This window comes from Narcine bancroftii, chromosome 5, assembly GCF_036971445.1.
Source record: "Narcine bancroftii isolate sNarBan1 chromosome 5, sNarBan1.hap1, whole genome shotgun sequence".
Lineage (NCBI taxonomy): Eukaryota > Metazoa > Chordata > Chondrichthyes > Torpediniformes > Narcinidae > Narcine > Narcine bancroftii.
In genome coordinates, this window is record NC_091473.1 from 30,469,770 (window position 1) to 30,487,213 (window position 17,444).

A 17,444-nucleotide genomic window follows, 5' to 3' on the forward strand; every position below is an offset into this window, starting at 1 on the left:
AATCTTGTCATGTGCCAAACACAATACGATAGTTGCAAAAGGTCTCGCTCAATTTCCTGGTTTGAGAATCGTGGTCAGGAAACTGAATTTGTGGGAAGGACAAAAGACAACTGTTTTAGTCTTCCCCATAGGAAATTTATGCTCATGCGCTGTTATTCGCCAGATAAATACTGACAAGTTTCAGATGAAGTCCTCAGCATAAATGTTGAACTTGAAACCTGAGTGGCAAGGATGAGAATTAGAAGAAAATGAAAACAGATCTCGATGAGACTTCAGAGTTAATTGTGTGGCAGTGGGAAGAGAAGCATTTAATGTGATCATTATGAATTGACCCAAACAATAACAGATCCAACCAACTGGAAAACAGAAGAGGATGGAAGGTTCATTGTGTAGAAGCAGTAAATTGTCACGATCTGATAAGGGCTGTCATATATGGAGGCTCGCTAGTTATTATGGGAGATGTACAATATGTTTCAACTTGTGGAATGGGTAATAATGACACCTTGGCTAGTGAAAATGAGCATCATTGTGATGTCCTTGTAACAAGGAGTATGGGTATACAGTACATTCACCATCTATTAGCTAATCTTTTCCCATCAGTGTGCAGAAATTTTAAAGCATTGATAATGATCCCAAACAGTCTAATCCAATATATACATATATCCATGCACATCCACATATATTGTATGTGTATGTATAGAAGTCGAATTATGCAGAATAATTAGAAGATAACAGAAACTTATGCACACAGCATCACGAGGAATACATTATCAACTTGTTTGAAGCATTGGGTCAGTCATTGTTTCAAAATAAGTTGGGTAGATAGTTTGATGGAAAAAGGAATGAAATGATGAGGTATATGATGGATACGTGATAGCAGCATTGGTTGCAGTTAAGTATTGAATGGATAAGTTGAAAAGCCAGTTGCAATTGGCGTGTAAAACCACCTCAGGTGGTACGAACAAACAACTGTAGAATAAGCATTGTAAAACTGTACCAGTAAAAAGATGTACATAAAATGGAATGCTGGTAATTAATTGGTTCATACTTGTTAGAAGGCATGCAGTGAGAAGCCCCTTACTCTCACTATATCTGATACATTGTATAAACCAAGACAGATGTTAGTTCTTCTGTCTTGTTATTCTATTAAGCTTAACTCACAGGCCACAATGGTATTGTATAAAGTGAAAATGAATATGTATATTTTAAAATTTTGGTACAGAAGATTAATGCTGGCTTTGCGCTGCGTTTCATATGTTTGCATGGCCCTTCACATAATTTCACATTGCCATTTCAATGCAGGTTTTGAAAATTGTGAATGGGGAGAAAACTTTAAACTGTTTTAAAAGAAAATGTAAACATTTTAGTATTCTGGTCAATATTACATTAATACGTTTTCAAATTAAACAGAATAAACCTTAAGATGATAATAGTAAACAAAATTAATAATTAAATTGAACAAATGGTAATAATGTACTATAAAACCTTAATTCACCTTAACGTAGCAACTAATTTCAATTGGGGGAAAAAAAACCCAAAAAATAGGATCCATTATGAATTAAATGTAAGAAATTAAACTTTTACACAATTGAGTCAGTTTAAATAAAATATCAGTAAATCTGGGGAAAAAAAACCATACTTTTTGGGGAACTAAAATTTATTTATGCTATAAGTGCTGATCATCTATATTCATTACAGCTCATGTATAACCAAATTACAAATAACCTACCTGTATATCTAATGGTACGTTTGTCACAGTTATCGACAATCTAGATGTACAAATACTGACCAAGAGCAAAGCAGTTTTTATAGTCAATAACTACAAAGAAGGTAAGCCTTAACCCAATATCTGTTTGATTGAAATTCATTTTTAAATACAAAAAGCTTTTTAAGCAAAGCTTTAATTCACACCAGCACCTTGATTTGTGGTTGCCATGGTGAATCAAGTCTGTCATTTGACAAGAGATTCACCCATTTATGACAGCACTTTATCTTGTCTCTCCAGGGGAAGAAAATGTCATAAGTGAGAGCAGGAAAAATTAAAGCTTTGAAATACCAAAATTCCTTGATTTCATTTTCATTATTCAGCTATCATTGCCTCCTGATAATGGCAACTCTGTCGAAATAAATAATGTTTCTTCTTAAAAAAAAAATTATCAAATGTTTTTGTGTTGAAACGGGCAAAGGCTTTTTGATTGTCAGCCTTATGAAGTCTAGCAAGGAATAGTATTATTAGATAAACCTTCAGTGACCAAATCTCATTTCCTTTTCATTATGGTGTCAAAATAATTATACATAGGTAATTTGTGGTGGGAATTGTGGAATGAGCAGAAAGATCAATTGCTGACGACCACTTGCAGCTCATGTTTTTAACTGGGTTGAGTTAAACAGCAGAATGTGAATGCTGATAGAATAGGTGGCATAGTATACTGGTGCGACACAGCATGGAGAGCATTACCGATATACTGTATAATTGGAATCCCGCTATAATGAAAGCTTTCACACATGGCAAATATTATTGTGTCTGTTATATTGTGTGGAGTTAAAACTGTAAAACCTTCTTGCAATTCTAAACTGAAATCCAAGTCAAGGCATGTTTACAGCATTCCCTTTCAAATAATCCAGAGATTCTGAAAGCATTGATAATATTTTGTATTTAAATAAGTAGTATTTAGTTGAGCAAACAGCTGACATTTAGGAGTATTATAATCCCTCATTTTTTTAAAAGAAAAAAAATCCATCGATAACTTTTCCTGTCTCTTATCAAAAAAATGTGGATAAATTTAACCAGGTTTCTTTATGTTGCATATAGTTGAGTTTATAGAATTGGTAGAGAACAAAATTAAATGTGTCATACCTGATTCATTAAATAGAATAGGGAAATGATGCACACTTATTGATTGTATTGTACTTGTTTAGGCAAATTCTGCCTCGTCTGCATGTCTTGCTTGCACATTAATCTCCTCTCAAGAAATGATATTCCAAAATAAGTTTTTGTGCATATTTAGAGTGTAAGCAATACTCTGGCCAGGTGGAGTGGTTGGTAGGAATAGGAGGTGGTGATGAAGGGTTAGGGCTGGCTGAGGGGTCGGCTAAGAATGATCCATCATTGGTATTTATAAAAATGTCAGTGCCTTTTGAATATATATATTTGGTATAATCACTTCAAAAATAAACTTATCTCCTATGTTTGTCAAAGAGAAAAACATTTAGAATCTCCTTTTCCATTTTAAAACTTCATATTATTTGTAGCTGAAAGCAGAGTCTGACAAGGACTTTTCTGAATCTTAATATACCTCATCATCTCCTTCTCTAAAGCTGCTTTAGACTGCACAGGTCTTGAGGTTTATTTTTGCATTTATGTGGTATGGCCACATGTTTAACATTTAGCATTCTCAAGTGACATTTGATAGGACTTTCACAATCCTTTTATAAAGGGGCTGATCCATTAACATCACCCGCTCCTGCTGTAGTATACAAGATGTTCTTCCTTCCAAAGAGCTCTACATAATCTTTTGTCAGGCCAGTAACTGAATGATTTTTTAAGCCCGGTGGGCAATACTTGTGTCCATGCATAACATAGATAGACCGCAGTAGTCAGCAGCTGCATGCAATTTTAACTACACTCATTGAGCTGTAATAAAACAATATAAGCACCGCTCGGGGGAAAGATTGGATGCAGTTATCCTTAGACAAGGCTTGAGCATATGAATGCAGAGCTGGATGACAAGAGGATTTTCAGATTGTGTTTTGATTGAATTGCAGAATTGAACAGGTCTAGAGTGTCAGTGGAGAGTTAATGTTTGCAGTATTATAAAAGTTTGCTCATGAGCAGTTTTCTTATGATAAAGCATTCAGCAGATTTTTCTTTTGGCAGCTGAGAACAATAAAGGGGCGAGTCCACATTTGGATAGGAGCACACTTTCCTGGGCTCACCCATAATAATACTGTTATGACAGAGAAGTTATGAAGGTTAACAGGAAAGACCCAGATCCAGGAGTGATTCCAGGCAGCTGGCAGCCAAGAGAATCGGAAACACACCACAAATGAAAACTGCAGTGAAAAGCAAATTAAACCCCGTATCTCCCATCTCACTTGCTTTTCTGTACTTTCCTGTTTGGACTTGAAGGTGATTACAGTCAATGCAGTGACAGTTGACGGAAGCTCTGCTACAAGAGTATTTATTTACAGTGAATCGTGGTGATGCTGTGCAGGATGCGGTTTCACGCAGGATATGCTGTCCCCACCCCCTGGTTTGATCATTTTCTTTTAAAAAAAAGCAACTTGATTGCTAAGGCCATAGCCTTTCAGGAGAAAGTATTGTGTAATATATGTCTGCTTGAAATACACTTGTAGTGCAACATCATAGGAAGTTCCTTTATAGGGTTGGAAGGGCAGGATCAAGGCAGCATCAGATTCAGGAGTGAAATGTGCCAAAAATACCACTTGGGCGTTGAAAGTGGGAAGTGAGCAACTTACTTTTGCTGTTGGCTATTATTAAAATAGTGGTAGAAAATTTAAAATTCAAATTGAATAATTTCAGAATGGTCATTAATTGATTTTAAAATAAAACTTGGCAACTGCATGTCAAAGAAATAGAAGTAGTTTTGATTTTTTTAAGAAGACAAAGAATTAATTAATCATCTTATTTATCTGTGATTTGTAGGGTTTGTTCTTGGGTTGGATCCAAAAAGAACCAATAGTATCATTATTGGTAAAAAGGAAAATAATTTTGTTTTAATTGTAATATTTTGCAGTGTTACCTGGCAACACTGGAGCTTTATCATTGCGAAAACTTAATATCCCTATTTTGCAAAGTGATTTCACATTGAGCATGTTGGTGCGTAATCCGGTTTAAAAAAAAAAATCAGAACTTGCTTATTCTCAGTTTCAGAAGAAACCAGAAACACATTTTACTTTGATAACTTTCATTGTGGGACTAAAATGCGCCGAGCAAGCAGTTCTGTAAAAGTATATCCTTTGCATTAAAAAATGTCAATTGTGTCACATAAAACATTGTTATTCATCTTTAAGTTTGACTTGTTTTTGCTCCCTTGTGATCTTCACCCAATATTAGTAGTTTTTGATCTACCTTTATTAATTGTGTAACTGCTTCTGGTGAGCTCATGTTTTCCATTAGTTACCTTGAATAAATACAATAAAATCTCCAAGCATGAACCTGAAAATTATTATCATTGTTGATATACAGTGCTCTCCGTAATATTTGGAACAAAGACACTTTTTTCCTCTATTTGCCCCTGTGCTCCACAGTTTTAAATTTGTAGTCAAACAATTCACATGTGATTAAAGTGCACATTCCAGATTTTATTCAAGGCTATTTGTATACATTTTGGTTTTGAACATGTAGAATTGACAGCACTTTTTTATACATTGTCTCCTCAGAGCACCATAATAGTTGGGACATAGCAAAGGCACGTTCAGGTGTATATTAAAGTAGTCATGTTTAGTACTTTGTTGCAAATCTCTTGCATTCAATGATTGCTTGAAGTCTGTTATTCATAGACATCACCAGGTGCTGAGTATCTTCTCTGGTGATGCTCTGCCAGGCCTCTATTGCAGCCACCTTCTGCTCCTGCTTGTTTCGGGAGCTTGTCCTGTTAAATTTTTTCTTCAGCATATGGAAGTCATGCTCAATTGGATTTAGATCAGATGACTGACTTGGCCATTCAAGAATTTTCCAGTTTTTAATCTTTGAAAACTTTCTTTTTTGCTTTAGCAGTATGTTTGGGATCTTTGTCTTGCTGTACGATGAAACACTGTCCAATGAGTTTGGAGGCATTTGCTTGAACTTGAGCAGTTAGATGTTTCTATACACCTCAGAATTCATATTGGTACTGGTAGCCATACATGTTTCATAGATGAGGTGGTATGCTTTAGATCTTGGGCCTCCACACTTTGCTCTTGCCATCACTTTGATACAGGTTCATCTTGGTCTCATCTGTTCATAAGACCTTTTTCCAGAATTCTGTAGGCCCTTTTAAAAAGTTCTTGGCAAACTGAAATCTGGCCATCCTGTTTCTGTGGCTAACTGTAATCTGGCCATCCTACTTCTGTGGCTAACTGTAATCTGGCCATCCTGCTTCTGTGGCTAACTAGTGTATCCTCCGTATTTCGTGTTTCTGATCTTTCGGACAGATGTTTAGGGATTTTTCTTCTTTATGATGAGAATTCTTCTGTCATCAGCAGTGGAGATCTTCCTTGGAATATCAGTCCCTTTGCGATTACTGAACTCATCAGTATGCTTTTTCTTCTTAATGATGTTCCAAATAATTGATTTTTCTAATCCTAAAGTTTGGGCAATGTCTCTTGTCTTCAATGTCTTCATTGGCACAACTCTGGTCATCATGTTGAAAAATTGCAACTACAGAGTCCAAAGCTGATCAAAAGCTTTGAAGCACACTTCGCTCTCTTATACCTGCACTGATGAAACAATTAAACATATCTGAATAATCATAAACACTTGTGAAGCCAAACTTCCCAAACATTATGGTGCCCTGAAATGGTGGTGGGGGCTATGTTTAAAAAGTGCTGTAATTTCTACATGGGCAAATCAAAATGTTTACAAATAAACTTTCATAAAATCTGGAATGTGCACTTTAATCATGTGAATTGTTTGATTTCAAATTTAAGAGTGTGGAGTACGGGGAAAATTAAGGGAAAAAAATGTGTCTGTTCCAAACATTATGGAGGGCACTGTAGATTCTAATGCTATCTTTTTGCAGGAAAGCGTATTTCAATCACCAAATCTTCTTTCTATTCTCTTTTCAAATATTTTGAACCTTTGCTGGTACAGGTACACTTTTCCGTCATGTCTCTAACATGGGGTACATTGTTCAGATAATTTTTCTTTACTTTTATTATTGACCCATTTCTATTGCAGGTGTGTGGCTTGTCCATGTTCTGTTTCAGAAGTTTCCAAACTCTGCATTGTTCTCTCTCTCAGGGTATGGAGGTATGAAAGTTTTTTGGCAAGATTGGCCTGGGGAGAAGTAAATTTTTCAAAGGAGGGGTTAATGCTTGCAATTGGGATAAATTTTAAACATTCATCTTTTCCATTATTGTTTTCCCAATATTCTTCAATTGGTTATGTGAGATGTTGAACAACATTTTCTTTACTGAGCTGCACTCATGGTTAAGTAGTAAATGTAATGTGCAGGTAAATACTGTCCTGGTAATGAGCTAGATATACTAATAAATTATAAGAAATATAAGAAACAGCTTTCACTCTGTGCTAAAATGGATGATTTCAGATGGGATGACAATGTGGTACTTCCGACAAGTTCAGGAGAAGAGGAAATTAGTTGGATCATTACTGCTGACTGTCACATGATCCCAGGTGGAAGGTGTTTATGTACATTGTGATCAGGGCAGCTTTGTGTTTACTGGTCAAACAGAACATTTTTACATACATCATATAAATAGAATTTTAAAATTACAGAGCCTCAATGATTGCCAAAATCTCACTGCACCCCCCACCCCCCCAACCCAAGTGCTAACATTAAAAAAAATTGTCCAAAAGAGGGTTTTGAGGCTGCCTTCATTAATTAGTCCATATCTTGATCTTCAGGAATTCATCGCTATTAACCTATTATTTAAACCTTTTTGGGGAAGTTAATTATATCCTTAAGCCAGTATGATTCAAATAAGGTTGCCATATTTTAACAAACACATCATATTTCTTCCTAAGAGTTTAAGTTCTCTTTTCCATGGGGGCACAACTTTGCATTTCCATATTAAGTCGGTGGGGGGGGGGGGGGTGGGGGGGTGGTGTTGGACTTCCATGTAACACCAATATATTTCCTGGCTACCCCTAGTGCAATCCTCACGAACTGTATTTGATAGTTTTTTGCCAATAACCATAAGATTGCTCAATAAATACAGTTCTGGTTCCAGTAGAAAATCCACTTCTACAATTTTTGTCAAAATTTTTGCTGAGTCATACCAAAAGAATCTTACTTTCATGCATAGCCAGGTTGAACCTCTATACCACACCTAAAACAGATTTTTAAAAATGTGTAATTTTTGCGGTGTAAAGTATAATTGCTGTATAAATTTGTATTGTATCAATCTATATCTGAGATTAATAAATGATGTCATATTATCAGAGCACAATTTTGACCAATATCGTTCTTGAATCCTTTTCTCCAAGTCCGACTCCCACCTTTCCCTTGATTTGTGCAAGCCCAGTTTTGGGCTATTGCTCTGCAATACGAAATACATCTTAGATACAAATTTACTTGTGATCCCCTTTCGAAGAAGAGCCTCCATGTCACTGCACATTGGCAGGGTCATGGCTGGTCTTAAACTATCTCTTAAAAAAAAGATCTTAATTGAAGAAAGCAGAAGAAAGTTCTATTTGACAAATCGTATCTCTTAGCTGTTCAAATGTCCTTGTTCATAACAATTCTCGATACACTTGACCCCTTTATGGTGCCAAATCTCCAGGATTTTATTTCCTGATGTCATTGGTATTAACTCATTTTGATACAAGGGTGTTTTTGAAGATAACCTTACTTTTAGACCTATACATTTATTAATTTGTTGCCATATCCAAATTATGTGTTTAAGAATAGATTTATCTGGCTTTCCAGACAATAATTTAATATTCCATTTGTAAATGCAATCTTCTGCTAGCTTCTCACCTGCCATGTTCAGACCAATTTGACCCCAATCAGGAATATCCCCTCCCTCAAAAAAAAAAGCTATAAATTTCAATTGGGCAGCCAAATAATTAAAAAAAAAATCAGTTTATCAAAACATTTTACTTTCTTGGCATTGGCAAAAAAAACCCCAGATTTTTTTTGTTTACAAGCTTTCTACTTTTGCTAAGAAAGAACATTTGCTGGCAAAAGAAATTCTTCATGGCTCATTCTTCAACTATTAGCTTGTATTTACAGTACAGACATTAGTGCAACTCAGAAGCTCTGTAACCAAAGAACTCACAAAATACAACAAAAATGTAAATTAAAAAGTCATAGTATTTTATTGCAATGGTTTGAGTTTGAGATACTTTGCCGCGTTACAACATTTTATTACGATAAAATCTATTCTAACAATGGGAATCAATTAATAAAGACTAGGAAAACTTTCAAATCTGGATATTTTTCTCTCTCACTGGAGTATATGCATCAGAGGACATTTAGTCATAATTAGGTAAACATGTTCACGTGGAAACCTGAAAATATTTCCAGCCTTTTGAATCTTAAAAATATTTGGAACATTGATTTAAAACAACTTGATAGATAAGGCACTTTTACTGTCAGTACTATGTGAGCACGGTTACAAACTTGATCAACCTGTTTTTCCATGATGTTATTGTTTTTGGAGAGTTGCAAACTGCACCCTTATTACCTTATAAAAACAAATTTAAATAGTTTGCCAAGTCCAGTTAATTGTGACGGAAGTGCACATAGCAAGGTACACACTGCTTCAGGCTGCCATGATCTGTCGACTGAATTTTTGTTTTGGTAAGTGTAAGAAAAGGTCCAAAGTCAAGTGAACAATTGAATGTGCAGTATTAATTCATATGTCCAAATTAATGTTGAAAATGCATGCATTAGTGTATGAGATGCGCCTGTGGAAAAATGTTTTATGTCCTTCAAAATTAATGGAGTACGTCATCTATGGTTGGTTGTAACTCAGAATTGTGTTTTAACAATAAATTGACACGGGAATATCTACATGATTAGAGTAGAACCAGTTTACTTACATACGTGCTACATTAGTTTTTAAATGTAAGATGGCAAAATGGAGCTTAAAGCTCTTTAAAAGTAGGCATTGTCCTTTGGTCTTTTGGCTCAGAACATTAATTTTACTTACTAATAAAACTTGGTTGTAAAGCTTGTCTTAAGAAAAACATTCCCCGAATACAGTGCAAATGTAGCAGGTTGTTTACTTCATAGTTGTGCTGTTTCCGTGAACAAACATGGTTTTGTGGTTTAATCTCAGGGTGTAACTATATTTTGATATTTTTTACAAAATATGTTTGACGCTGGTAATAACAGTAGCATTGAAATATCAGTATGACTGCAGCCTGCATGTCGGCACTAGTCCAGTGACTTTCAAAGGGATGTTTTATTGATTCTGTAATTGTACACAGTAGAATGGACATATTGTCACTGCCCAAGGGCAAGGAAAGCCCATGTATTGAATACATCTGCTGTATCCATATACACAATCAAAACATTTGACATTTCTGGGTAGAAGAAGCTGCCCTTTGAACTGTTAACTACCCCATTAGCCTTTCTTTTTTCAAAACACCATCTTGTATAGAGAAATAAGAATCGGCAAAACATAAATGCTAACTTCTATATAAAATATTCACTGCAGCTGTTTCTTGCTTTCCGTCAGTTGTGTAGTATCCTTCAGCCTACCCAATGCTTTCTGAAGAGAGTTTTCATTGTCAAGGGATTCTTGCCTTCTCTGTTGGGAAGTGTAAAGGGATAAATAATAAATGTACAGTTCTGTCTGATTTACTATGTTCCTGATAGTACATAAATCCATCTGCTCTCCTGAGTGCAAATGTATGTTTCTGGGACCTGCTGCTGCACCATTCCTTAACACAGTTGGAACAGCCATTCTGGTTAAAAACTGAGAAAAGTCATTCTCAGGGGGTTAGATAGTGAGGTACCTCACATGTTGTCACATGAACCATGATTATATTCGCGGACTGTATCAAGGGAAGTACCGGTCTTCATTCAGAAGTGACCATTTCAGGTAATTGAAAGGAAAGGAGAGACATCACATTTTATTCTCTGGTATATGTAGAATGCCAAAGCCTGTTAAAGAGGGTAAGACACAAACAGGAATGAAGAGGAGTGCAATAATGAGGCAAGGCAGACACTCTTTAAAATGGAAAGATTGATGCAACAATTATGAGCTTCATGTGGACATCATTTGTCTTATTTACAACACATTACATTGGTTCACCTTTCTCCTTTCAGTTGTTTCACTTCAGTAATTCTAGCAAAGACCGATGCATATTCTTTTTTCCAGAAACCATAACCTTTGCGGCTATGTCAGAGAGGTTTATTTTGAAGCTGAAAATCCATGGTCACAACCCATCATCAAAATGAAAAACTGAATAAATGGTTTCTTGAACAAAAACTCCATCTCGCAACTCAAATTTTTTTTAAAGAAATGCAAACCACTTCCTTTTATGCTAACTAGTATGCAAGAAATACAAATTAGGTCTGAAATTCATCTGTAAATTCTGCAGAATAAGCACTTATTTTCTGTTTCAGTGCACGTAGGGAGATGTTTCAGTTTTTTGGTTACTTTGAGAGAGGCTAAAATGTGCTAAAATACAGAATTTAGCAAAAATATTTCCATGTTATTTGTGTGGGAATGTAACTGAGTCGCAATCATCTGGGCAGTTGTGTATCACTTTCACTCAGATCTCTCGCACAAAGACTAAATGTAAAGGAACTACCAGCAGAAATACTACACGTAGTCTGATTAAATAGCGAAAAAGTTTGTTATTGCTTCTCAGTTGGAAACTTATGATAAATGCTATAGGTTATAGAATTTATGCAAAAAATTTCATTTGACATTAAAATTTAGTACAAAGAATTGCAATTTCTTAGTGGGAGTTTTTAAAGTAACTTTTAAATTAATGAAATACACCTTGAAGTTATGAACTCTGTTTTCATATTTCAAAAACCCTTGACATGAGCAGAGTGACAATTTACGATGATAAAATTATGATGGTATTTTTAAGTTTTATATTTGAATAATAAAATTATTTATAACAATTGAAGTCCTCTTTGAGTGCTGAGTTTGGATGACATCCCTAATGCATCATTGTACATCAAATGGAGTTAGCAACAGACTGGAATGATCCTGAAACAAGGAAAATGTTGATGGGGGGGAGGGGGAAGACTTTGACTCAGACCTAATGAATTAAGCATTTAAGATACAGACATGGTCATAAATGAGATCCTGGTGCGGGTGGTCTTAGAACCCAGTGAGGTCTTGAATTTTGCAAGTAGATAGCTTTGCTCTCCTGTAAACAGAGATCAAGTCAAAACCCTGCTGTTCCATCATACCCAATTATGAATCATGTTAGAAATTAAACAGCTAAGATAATTAAATATCCTTGATGATGGCAGAGTGGTTGACAACTTGAGTGGTTGTAGTTACATTACAACCAGAAATGCTGAGTGGATATTCTATCCTGGTAACCTCCTGAGATCCTCACCTTCACAGAATTTGTCTTCAGCCAGGTTGATTTTGATGTCAAAGACTGATTATATCCTTTAGCCAAGCCGTTCCATCATTGATATCTACCCAACTATGTAAAAATAGAAGTAAAACACAAAAGTCTGCTGACATTAAGAGTGAAGTAAAAACCCAATGCTGGAGAAACTCAGCAGGACAAAGAGTGCACTTTATATAGTAAAGGTAAAGATACTTAAATAATGATGAAGGCTGAAGCCCCAAATGATGGTTTTGCATCTTTATCTTTGCTATATAACGTACACAGTTTGACTCGCTGAGTTTCTCCAGCATTCTGTTTTTACCTATATGAAAAAATGGCCCTGCTACTTTGGTCCACAAAAAAGCAGGAGAAATCGCATGATTTCTCGGTCATGAATAGCGATGGCTCTGGGCCTATCAAATATGTACTGCTTGCCTCCAGATCTTAAAATGGGTTTTTCCAAACATGAGAAGAATGCACGAGAATTCAGCAGCCTCCATACTGGATCAATTTCTGCCCTGTCATCATAGTAGAGGTTCAAAATTTGTTCTGACAAATCTGAAAAAGTGCATGGTGCTTCCAAAAATTGGTTTAATCTTGTACTGAAATTTTATGAATATTTTTCATTGCCTTATTCTCCATTAGAAAATATGTCTTCTCACTTATGATAGGATCTTAATTCTTCTAGGTCTGTTATTTAACCCTTTGGACTCCATGTCCCAGTTTTTAGGGACTATCAACAAGTGCATATTTTTCTGGGACTGGTTTACACCCATCCACTAGATGGTTCATACTAGAGTTCGAGTTCATACAGTGAAGTTCTGATTAGAGAATTGTTGGTTTATAAATTTTGAAATGTACATGAGTATTAATTGTGTCTAAGAGCATGACTAAGCACAGTTCTGAGGCTCCTATGACTAAAAATTGGTTGTAGCATTACATGGCTAATGGAACAAGGCACCATTGAGCTGCCAATGGACCAGCACCTCAGTATCTTCAATAGATAAGTCATAAAATTCAGCTGCAACTTTGAGAAAAGTTCTTTGTTATCTAGGTTGGGGCTACTACTGAAAATTCTATACCATTGTTTAGGTATGTGGATGCCAATTGCTCACCAAATGGTTTTTAAAGTACACATTATTAAAAGTAGGATGTGCAACATTTAGTTTACTAGTGAGAGCATTACACTATATATACAAGGTAAAAACCTAGAATTGGCACCTCAAAATGTAAATAACCATCTAATGTTGTTTTGATATTTGTTCTTTCATCCTGGGGCAAATTAATAACTCACTAGTCCTTTTTACACTAGCTAATCGGTAAATTGTCCTTTCAATGAACTGCTTAAAGAAGCAATTTTTTTACCATTCACTCTGGACTACTGTTAATGGATTCTCCGTGTCCTTTCACAGTCATCACTAGACTTCCTCAGGGAGTGGGGCACCTATCCTTCACCAATGAAATCTGAGTGACACTTAGACCCCTCCCAGAATCCATGCAGTAAAGAAATCCCTCCATGAGTGCTCCGTGCATACAGCCCTTTCTCTGCTATGTGGAATTCTGGGAGGGCAGATCTGCCGTCTCTTTTTCTCTCTCACAGACATCTGTCTGCCTGCCTATTTATCTATCCTTAATTGTTGTGTTGAGCGTGTATTTAATCTCCGCTGCGTCTTTCCCACAGTCTTTATAAATTGAGCGCCTCAGTGTTTTATTCCTGCTCCAGTTTCCCACGGTCCTTTATAAATTTATAAAGGTTTATATAGGTTGGCACAACAACAGGAGCTGAAGGGCTCATATTTGCTAATTATGTAATAATTAGGCATGATTAATTTTGTTGAAATACAAGATCGTAACACATTGATCAGGATTTAGCAAATTGATTACAAAGTTTATACCTTTTTAATCTTAGTTTCCTTCATGTTCCTGCACTCATGCAAAAATGTCATCAGCATATCACTACTTTATCCATGTCCTTTTCACACTGGGCTAATTGGCATGCAGGCATCAGATGACCCTGGGGATGATACACCCTACCTAAGCGATTCCCTCCCCTGGGTGATTTTTTGCCTGCATGCCGATTCGCAAGCACTCACACTGGCCCTTTAACCCGGATGTTGGCTGTTAATTACTAGGATAAGGTGCCAGTGTGAAAGGGGGTGCAATCTCTCTTAAACCTGTACTTATTGTTTCTGACACTATTTGTAGATAGCTGATTGCCTTTACTTGCCAGAGACCCACATGTAGGGAGAACATTTGGTTTTGCCAGGATGGGAAGCTGATACTGGGTGCTGTAGATGACATGATTTTCCAGTACCATGCATCAACTGTGTCCTATACCCAATCCAAAAAGTTCGGTGGAGTGGGGTTGAGAGCAAAGGTGTAAGAAATTGAACACATGTAGTTCACTATTATAGATAACCAGTTTTTAAAAATTTCAAGCATTAATGTTAGTTTAAAAAATGTATTTGAGAGATGTATGCAGTGTTTGGTTTATTTTACATCCATGGTGTACTGGGTGAATACAAGACAACATTGGCACTCACGTGGCCTCCTTGAATAATATCAACTTAAAAGTGTTTGAGAGGGTTTTACTCAGGGCTCAACTCCCCCCCCCCCCCCCCTGCCCCCCACCCAACATTCCAGTGGCAGAAGGTCCTTGGATTGCAATCCTTCCCCACAAAACTTTTTCAGTTGGCTTTAGCAAATTTCAGTGCATCATGACCAATATGTTTTGAGCAGACCAAAGTGTGTTTTTTCCCTGAGTTGATGATATTCTAGCAGTCCTTGATGTTTATTGGTTTGTGTTTCTGGGGACAACCCATAGATCAGAATCCTCTGGGGTAAACCTTGACAAAGATCCTTGAATCTTTTTTCCTGATATTCTTTGCAAATGTACACAAAGAATTGGGTGATGATGTCATTCTCATCGGAGCATTGTAATATGAGTTTGGAATTGGTACCCACAACTGATGTTCTCCTTGGATGGTTCTTATTGTTGCATCACAGTTCTCCAACTTGCATGCGATAGTTCCGATCTGTCTCCACAATGTTCTTGGAGTTCACCAGCTTTATACACAATTTCCATCAGCTGCTGGCTCCCTTCTGATCTTCCTGTAGGTAACCGGAATAAGCCAGTGGTCAGTGATTGCATATTATTCGTGCCATTGACATGAAGAGAAAGTCTGTCTGAGACCAGACTAAGATACTCCATCTCCACCAGGTGAATTGCTGTTTTGCACCCTCTGTAGGGCGCTGAAGACATTAAACAACTTTGCATTTTTTATCCTTTCCATCAGGTGTCAGGAGGTGCTATCCAATCTGCTGTTGGTATTGCCATATTATCCAGCTGTATTGATGAGGCAGTTCAACTCATTGGCCAAATGACTAGGAAATGTTAGGTGCAATAGTGGGACTGGTGGAGGACAATCCGCTGCTTGTTCTGCAGGTGCACTGAAGGGAATTCAAGGAGATGACCATGCCCCACCCTCCCAACTCTCGCACAATATTCACTTTGACTTCATTGATTAAGGATTTGCCTCCTTGCTGCCAATAAATGTTAGGTATTTGTCCTATTTGAAAGACCAGTGGTAAGTATGTGGTGAATGGAGCAATCTCATGGTCAATGGCATTGACTTTCTGAGCTATCTTCTGTGCCGTTTGTATTTGTGGCCAGAAGGCATCCAGACTTGTTGGAGAAGAACTGAAAATGCTGGAAGAAATCAGCCTGTAAAACAGCAATTATGGAAAGAGACATTGATTAATGTTTAATTTCAGGAGCCCCTTCCCTAGGACTCCTGTGGATCAGGGCTTTCTCCCACTTTTCATCTGCTCCAAAAATATCTCTGCCTTCTCCTCTGTTGTGGCATTCTTCACAGATTCCAGGCTATCTTTGCTAATGCAACAGGTATCAACATCTGCCTCCGATAAGATGCACCTTTTTCCAAATGTAGGTTTCTGCTTAAGTGATATAGGATCAACTTATTTGCTGTTGGAAATACATGATATCGGCTCCCTGTTGGTGGGTCCACCAAATGAAAAACACAGTTTTGTTGAACATTGCCATTATTAACATAAGCAGATAATAGAATTTTATGTGGAGCTTTTATTATGAGTGCAGGATATGTTTGAATCCCAATTCCTCATACCTTAGTATGATATGTAACTTGGCCCCTATCTCATTTTCATATTTCTAAAATTGATACAGATGTTTGTATTGCTTTGGATTTTATATGCCAGCTTGAGACCCCACTTTTGTTGCTACCTGAACGAGTATTACAGATCTCAGGTTAGAATATATGGAAATAGATATTAGAATTTCAACTTAAGTTCACGCATTAAAACACTCTGGATAACTAAAATAGTCTGAAGAGCTTAAACCAGAGAGCCAATTACATCAGTGTACATATTTTCATACCATAAGAGGTATTTAGAGAGGCATTATACTAACATTTCTACCCAGTGACATTTTACCATTCGTTCCAAAATCATTTTGTTACTTTAACCATGCAGGTTTGGATGGAAATGCACTGTCGAAGATACTTTACACATCTGAAGTGAGAAAATAGTTATTGTTTCATTTAGGTATCCTTCAGACCACAAAGAAAACTAGTGTAAAAATAGATAATGATCAGAAGGTTAGCACCTTCAAAGTGAGAACAATTATCAGTGGAGATGGCATTGTGATTTTTAGTAGCATTATTATAGAGAAGAACCAGGCAAAAAGACGACAAATTGATTGATATGTGGTAAAATAAATTAGTATTACAATACTAGATGCAATAATTTCAGATCTAGTGTATCAGAGTGAGGGCAATAATGATTTGATTTGTCATGCATTAGTTTAAACATTTACAGGCACATTTGAAATTTTATTTTAGCAGTATATTGCAAATTTCATTTACCTTTCGACTCATTCCAAAACGTTTTGCAGCTAATCAAGCACATTTTCTTTGAAGTATAGTCACAGTGGCGATGTTGGAAATGTGACGGCCAATTTACACACAGCGAGCTCTCATGCAATAGCAATGTCAATGATTAACTGAGCAGAGGGATTGGTTAGAGGGATATACTAGAAGGAATGAAAATAATAAGATTCTGATTGACAGAGCAAGATAACATGAAATTAGATATTAATTTATTACACGATTGTTAAGTGATGTAGCACATCAGTGTTCTAACAAATCTACACAAAAGTGACAGCCATCTAGACTGAGGGCATGTCAGA

General features: G+C 36.4%; 1 protein-coding gene and 1 long non-coding RNA gene across 21 annotated transcripts in view; one reads left to right on the forward strand and one right to left on the reverse strand.

The window, feature by feature from the left end:
* Positions 1 to 1,928, reverse strand: part of LOC138763234 (uncharacterized) — an 85,694-nt gene extending 83,766 nt beyond the window's left edge. For all 3 annotated transcript variants that reach the window (XR_011357431.1, XR_011357429.1, XR_011357430.1), the window contains exon 1: positions 1,730 to 1,928. This is a non-coding gene — a long non-coding RNA (uncharacterized lncRNA). The remainder of the gene's footprint in view (positions 1 to 1,729) is intronic.
* The window catches only part of foxp1b (forkhead box P1b), a 577,308-nt gene that overhangs the window by 101,069 nt on the left and 458,795 nt on the right, over positions 1 to 17,444 (forward strand). For 6 of the 18 annotated variants that reach the window (XM_069937042.1, XM_069937061.1, XM_069937050.1 and 3 more), the window contains exon 1: positions 15,280 to 15,440. The exons of 10 other annotated variants lie outside the window; for them this stretch is intronic. The gene's annotated coding sequence lies outside the window, so the exon portion shown is untranslated. Of the gene's footprint in view, positions 1 to 9,407; positions 9,489 to 15,279; positions 15,441 to 17,444 lie in introns of those variants that run through there. 2 more of the 18 variants (XM_069937043.1, XM_069937045.1) reach the window with 2 other exon arrangements.